Source organism: Mytilus trossulus, chromosome 14, assembly GCF_036588685.1.
Source record: "Mytilus trossulus isolate FHL-02 chromosome 14, PNRI_Mtr1.1.1.hap1, whole genome shotgun sequence".
Taxonomy (NCBI): domain Eukaryota; kingdom Metazoa; phylum Mollusca; class Bivalvia; order Mytilida; family Mytilidae; genus Mytilus; species Mytilus trossulus.
This window is the reverse complement of record NC_086386.1, coordinates 80,747,439-80,760,437: the sequence shown is the minus strand read 5'-3', so window position 1 is coordinate 80,760,437 and position 12,999 is coordinate 80,747,439.

Genomic DNA, 12,999 nt, shown 5'->3' with positions numbered 1-12,999 from the left:
TGGAAGAATAAACGTTTTGAAAAATAACGAAGAATGGTGGTCAGTATCAACTTCTTTGTTTATTCCTACTACATATATTTAGAAGTTCACAATAATTAAGCCCTAATGTAAGAAAACATGGTGTGAATTTCGTATTATTTTAATACTGAATGTATAAATAACTGTACAAACACTGTGGTGTAGAATATTCTATAACAAGAAATAAAGTCATATTAATATTCTAATATTGCAGTCAATAGCCATAACCATGATTATTTATAGCCAACGAACAGAAAAACAAAAAAAGCAGCCCTATTGGACTGAATGAGCTGGCGATAATTTTAATTATCGAACTCTTTTCATCTTTATATATAATACGAATGGCTATGATATATAAAACCAAGTTATACAGTATGTCTGTACAAAATATCACAACAACTGTTATAGTAATGTCAGTCATTTCCCAGTCCTTTAGAACAAGACTGTACACTATTATGTAGAAATCAAAAAACATGTCTAATAATTTATAGTTTGCGTGGTATATATATATTGAAAAGATATCATTTTTCGCTGTAACACCGACACAAAACGAAGTTGTATACATCCATACAAGGTGAATAATCAGGAGAGAAAACAATACAGTTGTAGAACTTGAATTAACATAATTTGTTCTGTTGAGAACGCAAATAACAATAAGTGTTGCAATGTTGAAAATACATCCTAAGACTACACGAATGAAATATATTTTAATTTGCCAATATTTATCGGGTGGTACGTCTCCTTTTTGAAATTTTAGCAGTACTGAATAAGTTAAATCTAAATAAAACTGGAAATTCATATCAAAGAAATTTCTTTTGCCACTGTCTTCAAACCAAACATATATTGATCATATGTAAAATACTGCGTAAATTATATTACATTTTACGTGACCTTGTTACTAATAATCTTCTTCCTATTGCGTGACCGATAAATAAATGTTCAGGATATAGAAAAACGAAATTTGTACACTAAGGATTCATTATCTACATTCTGAGAGATTTGTGATGTGATTGTAGATTAAATATTAGCATTTGAAAAAAAAAATATAAACTCTAGAACATGGTCAAAATGTGTTGACCATTAAGTGACTTTCGATGTATTGCCTTAATTTATATTATGAGGATCGAAAGGGAAAATGTCTTTATGATAGGGGAATATTTCAACATAATTTAAGATTGTGCCAAAAATTGTACTCGTTAAAATTCGCTTTGATTGTACATTAGATATTTCATCCCATAACAATCCAAATTTGAGGGATGTACAAATTATCGGATGCATTGATTACGCAAATGTATGTGTAACCATCCTTTGAAATGTCTACTTAGACAGGTCATGGTCCCAGCAAAAACTAAAATAAATGGTAGTCCATCGGCATAACGTTGTTGTAGTCAATTTTACAAAAGTCGTGGAACTATGATCGTATATTTGATTAAATTGTCTTAAAGTCATGCGTATAAAGTAAAATTAAGAAAAATATCAATCCTATATTGAGCAGCTATAATAATAATCACCCTTGCTATGTATATTTTTGTCTTCAAGAAGTCTTTTGTTGAATGACTTCGAGATGTAAATATGAATGACAGAATAGAAGAAGTTAGTGTTGTTTCTTATTTCTTATTTATAACTTGATTTAAATGTCTCTTGGATTTGTGAGTCTTTGTGTACTCCTTGGTTTTGATTGTTAATGTCTTAAATCTAAATATATTCCGAAATACTTTGAAATCGTATTTATTTTATAAATTGAATATTTTGTTGATCTTTAAACACTATGTAAATATCAACATCCGCTTTTAGTCAAGGAAATGGTGTAAATTTGTGGTACGCATTTTTTACTTTTTTAACTAAAAATTGTTTATATTAAATGTTATTGATTGTTTAACGGTAAATGCTATTTTACCCTTCAACTGACAGAGCGATTTGTTTCCGTTTATGCTTTGGATGACATCACTTCATATATTGACAATTCGATTTACAAACCGCTGTGTGTTATAGTAGAATATCGATTGTCGTGGAGCTCGTGGGTAAACACAAGTAACAATTTTAAATATTTAAGGTAGTACAAATCTTCTGCTAAACCAAGTATCCACCAAAGACTGTTCCTGAAGCCACAAAATAAGTATATAAAAAAATAAATAAATCCTGCGGTGTTTTTTTTAACAGAATAAAATTGAGCCAATTAATTTTGTTAAAGAAATAACATAACTAATGAACTACTGACCAATTAATTTCAACATTCAGTAGTTGTTTGATAGTTGGTTCAGCTCATACTAACGGTATTCCTAATGTTTCAGAAAACAAAGTGTAAAATGTTGCTTGATAGTGGTAAATATATCTATTTTAGTATTCCTGGACGGGCTAGAAAACTGCTGCAATCAAATGGAGATTTAAAACCTGTCTTACATATAACAGATGAATTTGCCGAGTGCTTTCTTGATGTCACACTTTTTTCCTTCTTATTGGCTACAATTTAAAGCCGATTCAACAGATGACATGTCTTTCGGGGCCGTATTTAAATGTTGGAATCTACAAATATTCGGTTGATATAAGATGATAGAAAATAAAACAATACCAACCACACTAACGCCGTTATATTTGAAATACAATATACATATTTAAAGCGTAAAAGTAACAAAATAAACTACAGTTAGTGTTTTCATTTGAATGACGTCTTGAGTTTAAAAATTAACGAATATCACGGCCCAGGAGGCCTTGTGTAAATTTTCAACAAATATGTGACTTCCTTGAATTCTAAAAGGACACATCCATACTGAGTCAATAAAGAACTGAATGGTCGGTGCGTATTCCGTGTAAGTGGCTGTTCTATTTTTTCTACCTGCTAGATAAAGCTTAAACAATCTAATAAATCAGTACCTTGCATATATCATTTCTTAAATAACCCTTAGAAATAAATGTTTAATTCTTTAAATTAACAAACCCAACATTTTCCATTTCTCATTTACAATTTTTCTCGTAAGCTACTGTGAAATCCACTTTTGACATTCTGTAGATCAGGACCCACCATGTTGACCTCTAGAAATATGTGAATGTACGATTAATGCAATAGAATAGAAAAAAAAACAATTTCTACCTCCAACCTCCATTTGAATGCAATATAATTCGAATTTCGATGTTTCACGTAATAGAAAAACCTTTACCCTTAGCGTTTTTATTTGTTTGACTACATGTTTAAATGCGCCAAAAGCATACACGTACGTTTGTTAAACTTTGATGATTTCTCCGAGCTCTTATGCAATAATTCTTTTAAAGGCAATACATTAAGAATTTGAAGTCTTTTTCCCACTGCAATTTGAAAACATTAAAATCGGCACAGTTTTTGCAAATAGGTTACGATCAATGTTGATTTACATGGGAGGTATACTGTAACAATCCTTATTACTTATATCTCTTAATCTGGGCTACATATAGTTACACTGAGAATTGTATCCGGGTGTTGATTACAAAGCGAAAGAAGCATGTTATACTAGTTCTTAAATTTATAATTTTTTCAAATTGGTCTATTTATTATTGTGATTCATTAGAAAATGAATAATATTGCTGTAGACGAAGAGGTTTAGCTGTCAATTAGGATATGGAGGCGACAGCTCTACCAGTACTGTTTTTGTCTTATATGGAACATTAACATATCTATTTTCATATATGTTGATAAAAATGGAAGGAAAATCAATCCCACATTTACCATTAATTCCTGCAGTATGTTAGAAATACGGAGGTCAACGTGTCTAAGTCTTTCTGGCCAATACCCAACATACAAGACATTGAATAAACGAATTTACCATTTGACTGCTCCTTATGTTAATTTTCAAAGTATCTCTGGTCCACTTGTGGTCTATAAACTACAAGGAACATTTACAAACAAATAAATCTTAACTTTCCTATGTCAAATATCTAAGTTATGCAGTGTCGTTAATCTTCAAACATAGCTATGAATGAATATAACGGGGTATATTTCGAACAAGAAAAGAAAAAATGTTATCAGGAAAAGTTTGTTTACATCCTCATCTCCGCTTTCAAATTTCATATAAACCGTTAATATTTTACAAATATTAAAATAATATTACACAATATGTCAGAGATAAATATAACAACGATCGTTATGGAAAAGTGTGTCATTTCAAATTCTGATAAAATAAGCGAATAAAACACGAGATATATGTCGAAAACAATGTTCCTTAATACTATTTTTTCTATACATTTTACATATATATATACAATATTTAATCATCGATAAAAATTGTTGTAACGTAGTTAACTGAACCGGATTTCCTTTGATTAAATGTAAGTGTACGTTATGTATAGTATATTATTTTGTAACACAAATACAAACAATTGTAACTTTAGGGGTAAATTGCATGGTCTTTTCACTGCTTAGGTGTTAAAGGAATAAGTAACATGATTGTTATTTGAATTAAATTTCCTTCGATGTCCAGAGTCTTGCTATTTTTGTTTTGTTTTGTGGGAATTTTGCGTGTGCGTGTTCTTTCAGGAGAATAACATGTATATGCTTGATAAACCAAACATCACGATGATGCTTTAGTATATAACAATAGATTAAGAACACTCAAAGCTATCTACAAAATATAAAATGTTTACCTGATTTATGCAAATGAGCATATTAATATCATTCATAAGATCTATGGAAGTAAGTCATATCGGGGCCTTTTATAGCTGACTATTCGGTATGAGCTTTTCTCATTGTTGAAGGCCGTACTGTGACTTATAGTTGTTTATGTCTGTGTCATTTTGGTCTCTTGTAGATAGTTGTCTCATTGGCAATCATACCACATCTTCTTTTTTATAATTAAATAATTTATATTGATATCATGTGAATGATTCTGGTATATAATAAATATAAGATTCGCGGATTTTTTCTTTAAATCTATGGGAGTGCTTACTGTTGACGAATTAGGTTAAACAACTTGTAAAGATAGGTATTGTTTAATATCAATCGATATCCAATTCTAACTCGTATTGAAACCTACAGTTATCTCATTCATATCAACTGTATAAAAACCAGTATGACAAAATAAATAACACTTGCCTAAACCTTGTCAAAAGCTAAATCAAACCATGTCAATTTTCAACAACCATAATTCAAATAATGAACGTTGGATGAGCGTAATACACTGAATCAGCCAACTTTTTGATTTTTTTTTCGCTGATGTCTTGATAACTTAAGTAATCGTTAGCGATAGTGACATCACAAAGCATGACTAACTGGGTCGAAATCGTGACAAAATTCCTGTCCTAAACGTTTTTTGATATAACATTGTTACTACCGATGTAAAACAGATCAACGCATATACATTGACCGGACAAATATTTAATTAGTATTTAACTACTGTAAGATTTCCCAAACATAAGTATTAGCAGCTGTATTTTTAGGATTTTTCAGGGCGTGTTGGTTGTTGATTTCAATTCTTCAAATTCATCCAACAAATGGTATTCAAACGATACATTTTGTGAGAGAGCAGGCAATGAGTTATTAAGAAAAGATGCTAATAAAAAAAATCATTGCATATGCGGGTCACGTGATAGCTTGAGATGTGTCTGCTCAAGAATGCTACTACGCTTAAAAATTCGGTAATGTCTGTTGACGTTTTAATAAAATGCACTTTCGGCTAACACAATGAGAAATTGGATATGAACTAAACCGGCAATTCATGTATTTCCGCATCGACGCCACACATGACATACTAATATTTGGAATATCTGACTTTTAGCTTTTACTATTTGAATGTACACCATATCAGTTTCAACTAGTTAAAACATTGTGTAGGTAGCACTTTATAAATACATCTGTTTCACAAAATATCTCTTTTGGGAGAAACTCAATATTCATAAATGTTTTGTTTTGTTTACCAACTGGTTCAAGATATATATTTTATGTGTTTCATCTCGTAAGGACCTGACTACTAAATATCCATTGATAGAGCCCTCATAACATTCTACGAATGACCCAAATTGAAGGGAAGGGCATTACATAATTTAAGTACAAATTTAAACTGTTAGAATTTTGTTTAAATAATGAAATATGACTTTATTTTGATCTTTGAAAAATGGTAGTGTCTTTTAAGGATTTAAACGAATCAACAATCTTCAGAGCTCTTCAACACTTATGAATGACTTTAACGACCCGTGTGTAGAAAATACATGTTTAAGATGCATTGATGAGTATCTTCAATTTGCCTTTTTCAACCGGAAATTTAATATTCAATGTCATAGAAATTGAAATAAAGAATGTTGAGTATTCCAGCTCGCTAAAGCAAAATCGTCAATCAAAACAACAGTAGTATGCCGTTGTTCAATAGTCAAACATATAACTAAAAAAAATCGTGCCAACAAACCAAAACAAATCGACAAACACCAATTTTAAGAGGGAAACAAAGAAACAATAGGAACATCGAAGTGCAACAAAAGCAAACGCCAACACACACAGGAACGAACTATTTGATAACAACTATTATAAACCTTATTTTGTACTGGACATTTTATGAATCAATGGTTGGTTGAACCTGGTTTAATTGCATGCAACCTTTAACTTTATGACAATTCTAAAAGTATCACTAAAACAGTATGTGAAAGAAAGACAGCAAAAACACACGACAGAACAGAGAAACGCACAAACAAATGATATAATAATCGACACAACATGCAAATCGCAGACCAACAACGAACATATTCCATCAACGAAAAACACCGGATGATATGAAAATTACATGAATGGTATTCAATTTCGAACGTTTTAAATTTATTTTACAATAATCGTCCAAACAATTTCATATTTGACTGGTATGGAAAGGCATTTTTTATAATTATGTGAACTACACACAATAAGACATAATATATTATCTAACAAAAACCATAACAGAAACATAAAATAAATGATGTACAAAACACCGAGACACGTCGTGCAGCAATGTAAATTTATTCTCGGTATAACAGTCATATTCGGGAATAACAGTAGGTCACTTTCGATACTTAGCAGACAAACGACAAAAATGTTCAACCACAATCAAATGTCTTTAAATAATTTTGACATAGACACATTATATGGATCAACCAATTTGTGAGTATATCCATATAATTTATGGAGTGTCGTCTTTTATCTTTCCTCCTTATAACTCTACAATACATTACACAATAAAGTTCAATAAATGTAACAATTTTGCAGTAAATTGTTGTTATATTTCATCATACTCTTTTCTTTCAACAAACATGCAGAAACTAATTAAATACAAAGCTAACGGACTACATGAACTAGCAATGATTCTAATTATCGGTACTTGTTCATCTTTATAGACAATTCGAATGGCTAAAATATATAAAACCAAGTTGTATACTATGTCTGTACAAAATATCACAGTAACTGTAATAGCAAAGTCGGTCATTTTCCAGTCTACTAGAACAAGACTGTATAGTATAATGTATAGATCAAAAAGCACATCTAACAACTTATAGTTAGCGTTCGACAGATATATTATGAATCCAAACGTTCGCCAACCAGATGCTACACAGACACTAAATGTAGTTGTATACATCCATACAAGGTGAATGACCAGAAGAGTAAACAATACAACGGCAGAACTTGAATTAACAAAATTAGTTTTGTTGAGAACACAGATGACAATCAGTGTTGCTATGTTGAAAATACATCCCAAAATTACACGAATGATATATATTTTAGTTTGCCAATATTCATCGGGTGTAAAGTCCCCTTTTTGAAACAGCAACAACACTGAAGATGTTAAGTCTGAATAAAACTGGAAATGCATATTAAAGATTTTACTGGTTTTTCACTGTTTTAAAAATCGTGATCAACGTTAAACATAACATATATAAACACAAATTGATCATAAGTGAAATTACTGCGTATATTATTTTACATATTATTTGGCCTTGTTACAAGTTATCATCCTCCTAATGCGGGACGGAAGCAGACATGTTCAGGATGTAGAAAAATTAGTTTTCTGCTATCTACAAACGGGAGCTCTTTTGCTGTAATTATATATTAATTAACATTTAGCTTTCTAAACTCCAGAACATGTTCAAAATAATTTTGCCTTCATTAAATGTCGATGATTTGGCAACATGTGCATAAATCCAGATAAACCTGGAATATATCTCAATTATTTATTTTTGCCCAAAATTTTCGGTGTTTAGATGCACATTCGTAAAACATATATGTACGATATTCCATGTCATAACAATCCAGATTTATGTTATGCATATTACGCAAATGTATGTGTAACCATTCTTTCAAATGATTCCTCAAACAAGTCATAGCCACAACACAAACTAAAAATGAAAGTCCACGGATATAACGTTGTTGTTGTCAATTCAACGAAATTCATGGAGTTAAGTTCGTCTATTTGTTTGATTTTTCTTAGAGTGATAGCGTATAAAGCAAAATTCAGAAAAATATCAACACAGAAATATGATATAATTGTTATTGACAATTCAGTCATTTTCCAATCGGACAACATAATACTGTACAACACTAGGTACAAATCAAAAACGATATCTAATAATCTATAGTTAGCACCAATCAGTACTAAATACATCATATTTCCAACAGTTCTACAACAAATAGAATAACATACGAACAGTTCAGTCATAAACATCCATATGAGGTGAACAATGATAACCGTATATAAGATAATATGTGGTATTCCTGATGGTAACATTGTTTTGTGTATAATACATATGATTACAAGGGAAGCCGTGTTTACAATTATTCCCAAAATTACTCTTACTATGTATATTTTTGTCTTTAAGAAGTCATTTGATGAGTGACTTCTAGATGATAGTATGAAAAATAGAGTAGAAGAAATAAAATTTAAATAAACTTCAGAATACATCTAAAACGTATCTGTTTTAAATTTGTTGAATATTTGTTTACATTTGTACGCCATATAAATGTGAACATCCGTTTTTGTCAAGGAAATTGTGGAAGTACATGTAATTTTAATTTGTTAAGGATTAGGTGTATTATTTATTTTTTTTAATGAATGCTTTCACAAACATGTTGTAACATGATAAGCATAGATAACTGATTCGGAGTTCCTTTAAAAAATAAATTAAGACTTATTATGTCAGAGTTATGCAAATTGTAGATTATTAGGCCTGACACAGCTATAATCTTGATGTACATTTAATAACATGTATATGACCTGTACGTTTTGTAAGATGTATATATATACGGATTAGAGGATAATATATAAATAAACTTTACGAATATGGAAATACACACCAGCTTACTGTGGTTATTTAAATACATTCGTGGCTAACTAGGCCTTTCCAATTTTCTGAGGTAAAAACCTATTGGTTTTCTTCCTGAGGTTTTGATTTCTTCTTTCCCCACATATTTTTCTTCCGGTGTTTTGATTTTTTGTATCTGATATCAAACAGTTATTCAGATTTTGAAACTGATCATGTTTAGCCGAACACTTTTTTATTGTAAGAGCTACCTCCCCAAACACTGTATTTCTTTTGTGCGCATGTACTTCGCAACTGGAAATTATCACGGCAAAATAATTTCAGTAAATTGCACGTTCGAAGAATGATTTTGACTGAAGCGGTACGGGAACTCCATATGAGAATTATTTCTCTTTTGTCTTTTAAAATGGAAACATTTAATTTTAACTGGTTAACCCTAAGTTATAGAGACCTAGTCTTGAATGTAGCTCCTTGATCCCCAAAAGTGAAAATCGGGTCAATGTCAAGGTTAAATATGACAAAGCCTTGGGATATTTTGCATTAGGTAGGTAGACATATAACCTTGAAAATGGAAACCAGAAGTGACACTTTATAAAACCGGAAGTTGCAATTTATATCGCTTTTTATAAGCAAAAGTATATATAAACTATATATTTTTAGAATCAGAGTAAGCAAAGTAAGCTATTATTTGACACCGGAAGAAAATTTTATTTAACTAGAAGTAGCTTATTATTTTCCTTTATTTATAAAATAAGTGTAAAACAAGCTATCATCTGATCATTTAAGCCCGGACATTTTTTTTTTGGTCAAAATTTTCTTAACTCAATTAAATTGAGTGGAATAACCATCAAGTGTTCTATGAATAATTGGTTTTCAATTGTTACCATTAATTTTTATAGATATACAGTATACAGACATATCTACAGATGACCATTGAGGGAGTAGGTGACCGTGTTTTCCATTAAGAGTATAACTGATACACTTTTGTGTAGACAAGCATTTCCTTTTTAATTGGCTGACATTACATTTAAGTATCAGCTCGGCAAGCAATATCTAGCTCCTTAGAAATATGACTCCCGTTTAATTACACGCAACTGTGGTGAATAATAAGTAACAAAAAACATTCAGCTGAGCTGACATAATTAGATATCATAGTTTATATTAGCCCTATATTTTGTATGTAGAGGTTGTGTCCTTGTGATATAGGGATTGGGTTTTACATACTGTGAGGATGTGTTCCTTATTAGCAGTGGGCCGATACAAAAAGAAGGAGGAAGTATAGGTACAATATAGCAAGTTTGCCTTTTCTACTTTTTACGACTATAATGAATCCATGTCATATGTATTTTGTTTTTGAAACTAAAATAAAATTACTACATAAAATGAAATCATCTGACTTTTTGTTGACAGCAACACTAAAAATGAGGAGGAGGGGAATAAGGAGGAGGAGGTGGAAAAATATGAACATTATTTAAGAAATAATTCCTTGGGGCGTAAATATATATCGTGATTTTCCACGGGTTGGCCCTTTATGACAAACATTTTACCTTGAGAAATAACAAGGGACAAAATACCGGCATAAAGGGACAACCCGTTATAAAATTACGATATATTCAAGCCCCAATGAATTATTTCGATTCTGATAGGACAAATACGGCAATTATTTTGGATCGAAGCGCTCTAGATGAAAGAATTATTTGCCGTGTCCATAGGTAAACAAACGATTAAATTGACGTAAAAGAACGTAGCAAACTGAATAAGTGACAGGCTTAACCTGTCTACAATAAACTATTTAGATAAGTCTGGATGAATCTGAATGACAACTGTACTTATCTGTCTTATAAATATACAAAAAAATGGCTTATATAACACATTTAATGATCGTTCGCTTACGTGTCCTTGTTTGTGATGATTTTTGGTTTCACAAGCGTGTATTTTCCAGTACAATTCTTACATTATAACGTCATAATTCTTTGACGTCGGGTAGCACAGGCATAAAAAAGCATATGACGTGGGAGTACGATCGGAACAGCTCAAACAATATATTCATTTTTACCACGGGTGTGTACTCAAAGCGTTTGAAGGACGTCATGTTAGAATTACAGTTTTGAAATAAGGCATACAGTTCTCCATTTATGTATGCAGTCCAATCCAATTTAATTTATTTGAATAAAATACTGTTCAAAGTAAACTATACAATTTTAAATTAATAGTCTGTAACCTGGATAAATCCTCCTTCGGAATTTAGTACATTAAAGATTTTTTTTAAGAAGAATAAAACATTTCTGTAATCTGTAATAGATATAAGTGCCTATAAATAGCAGCACATGACATACAAATCTATGGGAGTGTGGATTAATCAGTACAGAGATTAATTAAATTACACAAATAAAATTATAGATTGCCTAACAATGTAATTTTAACACACTATTTAGTATGTAAATATAAGAATGTTTAAAATATTTACAAAATGATGAAAATAAACGCAATATTTCGCTAGACCAACTAGCTTTATCAAGCGTGCATCTATCTAGGTGAAATCGGATGTAGATGATAAGAAACTTTTGCAGCTCAATGTATATGTTGAACTTAGCTGCCTTGAAAATAAGAAAATTTTGCAGCTCAATGTCTATGTTGAATTAGGATTGAGCTGCCTTAAAAATTAAAAAAATTTGCAGCTCCATGTATATGTTGCTCTTGGATTTAGCTGCCTTAAAAATACATAATTGGAAGTGGAAATTAGCAACGTCCATTGGCCGATATTACGGGATAAAAAGGACGATGCTTTGTTTTTAAATTATTCTTTATCTTTCCTGTATCTTTTCTCGTCTTTTTCGTTGAGACCATCAGGTTCTAAAGTGTGGAGTTGGTGGATCCAAAAGTTTTCTCTTCTCCTTCTCGCCGTGGTGTCCCACTCGGTGTTGACTTCTATAATTTGGAAAGTGACATTTTCAAAATGATGTTTCGTTGAACGAAGATGTCTTGTGAGAGGACAGTTTTTGTTGGTTTTGTACGATGAACGATGGTTATTAAGCCGAATATTAAAGTTGTCCATTGTTTCTCCCACATACTGAATGCCACAAGTGTCACTTGTTAATATATAAATTGAGTTCTCCGTTTCACAGTTGGAATTTGAGTAGATGGTATAATTTTGTTTAGTAACGGAGCTGATGAAAGAACTGCTTGTATTTAAATAGCCCATCCGAGCTCACCCATGAGCATGAATGTTAGGCCCGGTGTTTCTGCCGTGTTTGGGGAAAAGATCCCTGAGTCCGGCTTCATCAGTGGTCGATTCAATAAGTTGTATATTGGCGTATTATTTATGTTTTTTGTTTTATTTCGTATATTATATTGGACCATACACCGGTTGTCCTTGAATAACATATTAGTTAATTATGATTTATTTTTTGTGAGATCAGTATCATATTGTGTTGTGAAAGGTTGAGTAAACTATACCCACTAATGCTATATATAGGTACACATCAGACATTTTATTCTTGTAATAAATCGAGTTGTGCATGTCGATCAAAGAAAAAAGAAAGCAAGTAGGAAGAATCATTTCCGAAACATTTCCCTTGTGGGAAGGGGGTACACTTTAATGTAATTACTTAAATACATCATGGTAAACATTAATAATCGACAATTAATATTATTGTTTCCTTGTTATACATTTTAATTTGGATGGGTAATGTTTATATCTTCTTTTATATATATATATATTATTAATTGTACAACAAAAAATAT